This window comes from Serinus canaria, chromosome 2 (genome assembly GCF_022539315.1).
Source record: "Serinus canaria isolate serCan28SL12 chromosome 2, serCan2020, whole genome shotgun sequence".
Taxonomy (NCBI): Eukaryota; Metazoa; Chordata; class Aves; order Passeriformes; family Fringillidae; genus Serinus; species Serinus canaria.
The window spans coordinates 96,898,998-96,908,746 of record NC_066315.1 but is presented as its reverse complement, the minus strand read 5'-3'; positions in this window follow the sequence as shown (position 1 = coordinate 96,908,746).

Here is a 9,749-nt window from a genome sequence, read left to right as displayed (position 1 = left end):
TCTTGTGCAGATTAAAAAGCAATGTAAAAATTTCAGAACACAGCTGACTTTGAAGCAAAGTTGCATTAACAGTCAGAATAGAGAAGCTGCTTCTGCTCTGTTAGTATTTGTATCAGTTTACGAGCTATTAATTCCCTATTTTGTCTTGAAAATTTGCCTATTCTTTTTTGTGACAAAGTTGATAACTAGTAGCAATTTTGATTCTAAGAAAAAAATAAACTTGATGTTGAAAAATTTCAATGGAGTGCTTCTTCTCTGTAAACAGAGGCTTTGCTTTGTAGAGCAGCATCTGAAGATTTTTGCTATGACTTGTAAACACTCAGTTAATATGCTCGTAATTTATTTATAACATTTCTGTGCTTCAACTGTAAACTTCAAAATCTCTCTCTGAGAATCAGAGAACAAAATAGAACTGGTTACAGCTGCTGAAAATGGTAAGCATCTTTAAAATATGATTACACCAATTTGGAGTCATAAATTAGTATCTAAACTTGTGTCTGTCCCTATCTTCAACACTATGAACAGCTTGCCCCACTAAGAAAGATAATAACAAAATATCAGATAAGGGAAGTGAAGATGATTACAGAAGTGGAATTCTTTCAAGCATAGAATTACTAAGTAAACAAGGACTTTTCAGTTTAGAAAAGATATGACAGGAGCCAGGGTGAAAACAAACGCTAAAAGATGGCACCTAAAATAAGGAATAACAACCTTGTTGAACTCCTTGCCAGAGGACATAATAGATTCTAAATTTTACATGGACTCTAGGGAAGACAGAAAAACCTAATGGAAAAGAAATCTATTTAAATTTGCTAATGCATCTAGCTCAGTCCTGAGGCAGAGAAAGCGATTAGAGGAAGAATCCTATTTTTACACTCTTTGTACTCTTACCTAAGTGTTCATATACCGCAGCTACTGGAAGCAGCACACTGAGTTGAATGGTCTTTTGCTCCAGTCAAGTTCAGCCTTCTTTACTTGGAATCTCAAGCTCACTCTTCCTTCCTTTGTATTCTGTGGGAAACTTATTTTGTCTGCACCACGTTACATTAGGTGCTCAAACAAACTCATATCTCCATGATCCCTGAAATCTTATTTTTTCCTTACTCACATCCTGATGGGATAGTTTCCTTCTTGAAGGACAAGTCACCAATAGAAAGTCAGGCATTTCTTTTAAGTCCTGTTTTTTTCTTTTCTTCTTCTTTTTTTCCCCCTTCTCCAAACTATTAATTTGGAGGAGGAATTCCAGTGGAAATGTGGTAGCTGTGGGGCTCCAAAATGTCGTGCCCTAATTCATCTATGTTAAGGTATCTGCTTGGGGAAAAACAGGCTAAGATACATGTCCCTCAGACCTGCAATCTCAGCTCTGTTTATCAAATGGGATAGAATTTATAACTTTGGGGATCTCAAAAGTAATTTTCTCATACTCACTCTTCTTGCTGATGGCCTGATGTTAGCTGTAGAAGGCTGGAGGCAAGAGAGCTATAAGCTAGCTCATGCACATTAAAACAGACATAGATTAGCTTTAAGAGCCAGGGAGAAACTCTACTGTTTTTAAAAAGCACCTATTCATTGAGTCTCTGGGGACTGAGTTCTAAAAACTCAATATCAAATTCAGGCAGAACACAAGAACACCTGTAGTTTTCTTGCATTGTAATTTCTCTAACATCTGCTACAAAAAAAGTGCCAAGAGTAAGGAAATCTTACATCTTATGATGCAATTCAGAATCCTGTTTTTTCAGGGGCCACTATCACAAAGTAAGCCTGTGATAGGAATTCAGCAAAGCATTACGGCTGATGTGTCTGCAGATTCAAGAAAATACACAAAGAATGCCTCTTTCAGAGCATCTCAGCCCTCACTAAGGAGTCAACTGTTTCCACACAGACAAGAGCCACGCAGTTTTATGCAGGTAAATGCTTTGCAATTCCACCTAAAGGTTGGGCTAATTAATTCATTCTCTTATCTTGCTTGGAAGATCACTGTGAGTTCCAGGCACGGTTTTTTGTTCATATTACTTTTTTGTCTGTTTGGTTTACTTGGCTGGTTTATATGATGTTTTCTAAATAAGACCTAATCTCATTGTTGATCTTAACTAGATGTTCTGTTCAGCTGGCCTGTACTGGAACACAAGCAGCACTGTGTGTTTGTGAAGCAGAAATGGCACCCGTGAGCTGCAGTGCAGTTTGAAAGAAAAAAGGAAATGAACCAATTGGTAAAAACAACAAACAGTGACTACTTGTCAAACTACCTTACTTTTTCTTTCTAACATATTGAACGACAATCAACTTTGATACTATCTGATTTAAATATTTATTTCAATTTCGCTTGTGTTTCAAATTCAAGATTATTCAAGACTAAATTAAACTGAGTTGAAACTGCTGGTGTTTCTTGATTTTACCATTTAGAAAAAGAATCATCTTTTTTTATACTGCTTTGTAAAACAAAATACCTCCCCTGTTGGAAAGCAGAGAGAAACCAGCCCCAGGAATATGCTGCCATGAGTTCAGCACACAGGTATGGACACAGCCTAAAATACTTGATGTCTGACAAAACCATAGGAGGCATGCTAAGCAAAAATCCTTTATCATTATGATTTCAGTCAGGTCTTCAAAGACAACTGTAAATCTAAAGCTTAGCAACCACTTGGCCTGTCTTTCAATCTTTTAAACCTCTGTGATCTATTTTGCTATCAATAGGTTTTTCACCATTCAGGTGAAAATGCACAGAAATGCACAGAATGCACACAAATGCACCCAATGCACAGAAATAGGTACATAGCTAGTTCTTGCACAGCTTTTAGATAAAGATTCAATATCCTTTTTTATTTATTACCAGACCAGGGACTGCCATACTGCCTTGTAAGAGAACAAAGAACATGTAATTCTTTGAAAACTTGTAGAGAGAACATGTAGTTCAAGTGCCAGTCAGTATTTTCCTTTTGTGTTTCTGATTGCAGGCTGATTACACAACACTAATGGGAGCTTTTATTTATTTATTTAAATGAACAGAAGCCAACATGCAGAAAAACAAGAGGTTAAATCTTTAAAGAGATCTCTTTTCCAGTTGTAATGGGGATGTGGACAGTGCTTCTTTTTCAGCTACAGAAGGGAAAGAGCAGAGGGGATATGCAGGGAATATAAGGCATCACACTGGCTGAGTTTTACACTGGCTGTCTTCTGGCTTACATCCCAAAATGTTACGCCACTCTCTCATGAAGATGAAGTCCCTGTCCCACACTGACATTTCTTTTGCACAAAGAAGGCTATCTAATCTCAGCTGTTACAGCCCTGCTCAGCTTCATTATCTTCAGTGGTACTATGCTAATTTACAGAGGTTTTTAAGGATACATAAATATAGCAATTCAGTGTTTATTCATAGAAAACAAATAAAAGCCCCAATGAACATGAGATAAATGACAAAACTGAAAACAAAGAATACACATGATAAGACATAGTAGGATTTTGCTACAATCTAATTTCATTGCATTGAGGCAAGAGACCTAGAGATTCTGCCAATGGCATCCCAGTTGTAAAGTATTTCATTTGAAATGCTTGGAAATAGCAAAGCTCTCATATCCCTCACTGTTGCATATTATTTTTAGTAGTTCGCTGAGGTATGTATTTTATTTATCTATTCCTAATGGAAATCTGTGATTAAAAAAATAAATTAAACCAAAAACCAACTCTCAAGATATTACATTCTGAGATCTAATTTGTCATTAAACAAAAAACGTGTGATGCTAGTAATTGCCAGTTTTGTAAAATGTGCTTAATTATAAAATTAAATGAGGTTTCTTTACAGAACCATGCAGAAATATGAAATGATAGCACATTCCATAGCAGCTAACATAGAGAAGTAGTATCGTTACAAGAACTGCAATAGGCACTTAAAATGCCAAACTTTTGCCTCCTTACAGATGCCTGGAATCTCCAGATCTCTACAAATTATTCACATTTCACCATTTTTCCTTCCTGTTGTTCATCTCAAGCTGTCACTGCCTCTTCATCTGCACTACATGCTTCCCTCCTCTCATCCCCACTGCCAGCCTGATTCCACAACATGCCCTTGTACATGCCATGCCTGGCACAGATTTCACCAAGAACAAATGCATTGAGGACCTACAACAGCATTTTTGACCAACATGGGCAATTAAGGGAGTGAAGCCTCTACCCTCTTAAGATACCTGAATGAGGCCACATAACAGCATTTGTTTAGATCAGTTTGTTAATCAGTGCCCAGCCTTTGTGCTGACTCCAGCCACAGTTCAGATCAATATGAACCAGCACTAGAGGCTGTCCAGAAATCTGTGCTGACAATTTACTTGTCTACTCCCGAACTGTGCTGTGTCTTACACTTAGAGCCTGATGGTCTAAAATATTGTGTTTCTTACATTCCAGGAAATTTTTCCTTTAACTGACTATATACCCCCATTAGGGCATTTTCAATCTCTTAAGAGCATCAGACAAGGTCACAGTTGTGTGATTATCTCAGACATCATGACATTAAAAGTACTTTAAAGGGTTATTTTGCCTTATCACTTCTGAGTCTGTAGGGTGCTCAAAAGTAAGAGACTTCCAAGAATTTATCCATTAATTAGGAAGAAGCAATAGCTTCCAGTTTTATCTGTAGCTGCACAGCCAAGGTGACACTTCTGAGGGCCATCACATTGCAGGGACATCCTGGCATACATCTTCCCTTCCAGCTCTGTCCTTTTGCTCTGCTGTTCTGGCAGCAGTGAAAGACATGGCACAAAAAAATCTGCTAAGCCTTCCAATGAAGAAAAAAATCATTCTTTCCAGAGCTTGCAGTATGCCCTGTGAGGAAAAAAAAAATCCTATTTACAGTATATTTTTGGCAATACTAAAATGCAACAAATTAAGAACTCTAGGCTATAGACTATCCTGCATTGACTACTTCTGTCAATGCATAACATGAGCTAGCATATAATCATGTTTTCCTAGGGCCAGAAGATACTGACCTCAGTTAGAAATACAGACCCCAGCAAAATGTGATTCTATATACATTCAGGCAAGAAATATCACTACATATTGATTGAAACAATTTTTCATTCTTGAGACAGCTTTTTTGTTGGTACCAGGGCATCAAAGAACATCATATCACTTCATCCTAAAAAGACAATCACATAACAGCAGGATGAGAAGTCATATTGTGCCTTAATATTCATGTTCCAAGAAGAGTTCTCAGTTTGATGTGAAAAGCAACTATTTTTTATTTACTAATATGCTGGGTAAAGATAGTACAACCCTTGTACAACCATTTTGCAGTAAGAATTGAATGGTCAATGAGATAAATTTCAGGTACCACTTTTGAGAATTTTTTTTTGAGACGTATGCTTGTAACTCAAAGTCAAAAGAGATGCAATCAGTACAGGCCACGTGCAAAAAACATTCAAAATAGTTCAACACTCATTTATTTAAATTCCACATTCTCTAACCAATTAATCAAGATTCCACTTTACTGAAAGAAGAAAAGAAAAGCCACATTAGAAATCTGTCTCTGCAAACTCTGGAGGGGAACAGATACACAAATTTACAGGAGAGCTTACTTAGATGAGTGCATTTTATTTCAAAATGAAAGCAGAATATTCAATCTTCACTTGCAAATAAGATCTACAAGACTAAAGTATGATAAAATATGGCTAATTATTTTTTCTAGATGTGTTTTCCAGGGTTTTAAGTGCTATGAACAGATTTTGCCTTAGAGCAAGGGACCTGTTAAGTAAGTTTTGTGGCAGTTGAATTCACAAAGGGTACAGGAGATATTGCAGATTTGGTCTACCATAGAATTCCAGCTACAAGCTATTCCTAATATAATAATTAAAACTGTGAACAGTGTGAGTTTATTTTGATGCAAGCAGTATTTTTTTAAATAAAAGGGGTGTACTTTCAACATAGATGATACAGTTGTACCTCTAAAGTTGTGGCAGAGAAAATAAAATTAATTCTTATGATATTTTTTGTTGGTATAACATGACATTTTGAAATGCTTGTGGAGTTTGCAACCACAGTCATATTCTGCCTGCTTTCTCTAATTTCTGACTTCCAGAAATTCTGATGGATTCCTTCACAAAATGCCTGAAAGTAAGATTTATATTTTTAAAGGAACAGAAGGAAAAACTAATGAAACAGTTCATCAAATTCACACTTGATAAACAAATACGTCTTTCTAAAATAGACAAATAGAAGTCTTATAGGGAAACTACACATCATGAAAAAAGAAGATTAGCATATATGGTCAATCTCAGAAAACTTTCAGCTAAAATGCCCCACTAAGAAAAAAGAAGTGCTTGATTTGCAAGGAAAGTGAGCCACAACCTAAACACCTCCCAGCAAGCTTCAAATATCAGAGCCTGTTTTAAGCTCTGAATTCAGAAAAAATTCACTGTATTTGCTGAGAGCCTTCATCACCTTCAAATCTCTCTGCACTTGACTGCATACATTTTCTGTGAAGACCTACTTTCAACACCATATAGACATTGCTTGCTTTCCAGCATTTTGACTCTTTCCCAAAATTAGCAGGATTTAGGAACCTGATGATATTCATGCACAAAGATACATATTACACTAGACAATACTTGATTTTAGACAGAAGGCTGAGAAGCTTCCTGCTACAAGAAATACACTGAGGTGCTGAAGTGCACCCAAAGAAGAGCAATGAAGCTGGAGAAGAGTCTGGAATGTAAATCTGATGAAGTGGCTGAGGGAGCTGGCGGTGTGTAGCCTGGAGGAGAGAAGGCTGAGGGGTAACCTTATCATGCTCTACAACTATCTCAAAGGAGGTTGTAGTTGGGATTGGGTTGGAGTTGGGATTCAGTTGCTTCCCACAAATAACCAGCAATAGTTAAAAGTCAGTTAAAAGTTGTTTGTGTATCCAGCTGATTCTAGCTTCAGAAATGCAGCAAATGCAAATTGGTCATATATGTATCTGTCTGGCAGGACACATTATAGAACATAAAGAGGGATAAATTAACAACAAATAATAGCAGTTTTGCCAAGTTGACCCTATAGATTTTTTTCTAAAATTTAATAACATCTTAACATTTTTTAAAATATATATCTTTATTAACCTTAAAGGAAATGAAATTTTTTTCCTTTCATTTTTCTTGCACCTTTAAATCAGAAAGAAAAAGGAATAATAAACACATTTAGCTGTTTAAATGTATACCTTTAACTTATACATTTCTCAAGGGAAATTCTTCAAAGGGTGCTATGAGTCTGTTGCTATGCAGAGCCAGCTGAGCAAAATGCAGATGAAGCAGATTGCTGGCAAACACTCCCAACAAGATATGAACCATGAAACCCAGAAATCTTTCTTTATTGTCTAGCCTGGCTCCACACTAATCATTCTATTCACTTCATGTGTTAAGGGCACCAAGACATGGCTGTTGTCAGAAAAGGAGAGAATACAAATAGGTGAATTCCTGCATGCTGAAATCAACGGAATCATTCATTGCATAGGATTTGCAAATGTACCCTAGAGTGATTGAGAGATGCAGACATACATTCAAGAGACAGAAACTTCAAAAAAAACCTAGCATATCAACAAAGACAGGGCATCTTCGGGTAGGCTTGCTCTTTTATTTCACCAAATAGAAGGAAATTCATCTTAGCCTGGCCTGCAAATAAGAGGGTCATGAAGGTTAGTAATTAGGCAGAGGAATAGGTGAGAGTTACATCAGTACTTTTAAAGCTGGGATTATGTGACTGGTTTAATCATGACTAACTGATCATATTCTGTCTGTAATATGCAGTTTCTCATGTTACCTCATTTTGATCAGCAACAACGTGGTCCATTTTTTAACATGAAGTAATTCATTTTTACAGAAGTAAACTTTTAAATGTGTCACCAAAGGATGCTGGCAGTTGAGAAACCATCAATATTGAATCTATACCCAGCAGGTAAATCTGCCTTCTATCATTGAAAAGCATCCTCTGATATCAACAATTTTGTTACAGAGTTGCATTGGTTAACAGTTATTTTGGGAATTCAAAAGCATCTTGGGAATACAAAAGAATAGCACTGTTTTGAAGAAAAAAAAATCCATATATATATATATATACAAACAAAACTTCTTTTTAACTTCACTTTCCATCAGCACTCATAGGGTAATTTGAAACAGACAATATTCAGCTGATCAGTAAAAGTGAATAATAAAGTCTATTATTCAGGCATGATTTGTTAGCTCATTAAGATCTAAATAATTCAACAGACATTGTAAAACCTGTTCTCTTCAGCAACGTAACATTTTGTTTCTTCTGTTTCTCAGATCATTTCTGTGTACCTATATCCCCCACTATCTTTGAGATTATGTTTCTTCAAATGAAGTGGCAGCTGTAGGATGCAATTTTATAAAGAGAACAAACTTTAAGATCCTGAAACACAACAAAAGGTACAAGAAAATGCAACAAAATCAGCATTTCAAACTATAATCCAGAAAACATAGGAAAAAGTCTATTTCTAGGCAAGATGTAGGATAGAAACAGGAAAAGGTTAAAAATAAAAAAAAAAAAAAAAGAAAGTATAAGCAACTAGTCTCTTAGAAAATCAATTAAGAGTGAAAATAATAATGGCTTTCACAGATACAAGTGTGCATTCATTACCTCTGACAGCCTGCCTTTTATCATGTTCCTGGTTTTAGTTTTCTCTCAGCTTTCTACACAGCATATATTCACTTTGAACAGCCTTTCAGAAAATAGCTGGAGACAAATGTTGTCAAAGAATTTGCAATAAACAGCAACCTCTTTTTTTGGAAAACACATTTTTTTCCTAGGCGTTTTCCACATAATTTTCTTAAAAGCCAAGGTTGGGGTCAATTCAGAAGGTTAAAAAAAAATTACTTGTACAAGTAGTGGCATGACCTAGGATGAGCTACAAAGCATAAGTACACACTACTCACTGTAAAATCATTCAGAGAAGGCACTGGGCTAATACCCTACAGAAAAAAAACCCAACCAAACAGAAAAAAAAACGCAAAAAACAAGCAAAAAACAAAAACCTCCAAAACAAGCAAAAAAAATTTACCTGCTTCACAGTTAAAATATCCTGTGAAAAAGACTGAAAAACACACAAACCTGTTCTTTATAACTGAAAGCTGTATTTCACAGAAAAATAGAATCACATTCTTGCTCATGTAAGTTACCAAATACAAACACAAACTGCAAAACTAAATGACTAAAAAAAGCAGTTAAACCTGCAAAACTGAGCTGCAGAGCACTAGATGCAGCTCAGCTGCACCTCCCGTGGGCTACAGATCTTTGCAGCAATAAGGAGGCTGAACTACCTACGCCTCTGGATCTGACAGATGCTGCCTGGGCCAGCCCACATTCAGCAAAAGATATCCAGAGGGCTTCATTTATTTGACTTATGTGTCTTTAAAAAGAAAAATAAACACACAGGAACATCCATGGCTGCTGCAACTTGTCGCCTACTTACATTTAAGAATGGTTTCCAGGCCAAATATCTGTCTCTGAAAAAACTCCTGTGTCTAGTTCAGGAACTAGAAGAGGACTACTCTAAATACACAATTTGCAAGTAGCATTTATAGACTAAGAGACTTCAAATTCAAAGATTGCACCAGCTGTCTAGTTCCCAAAATCCGGGTGATAAATCACCTTTTATGTTCTAGGTATATAGCTATTTTGTGGTCTTTCACTTAATACCAAATGTACTTACTGTGCTTTCGAAGGCAGACAGAATCAGGTCTGGCTACCCATACCTTCTGAAAGATAAC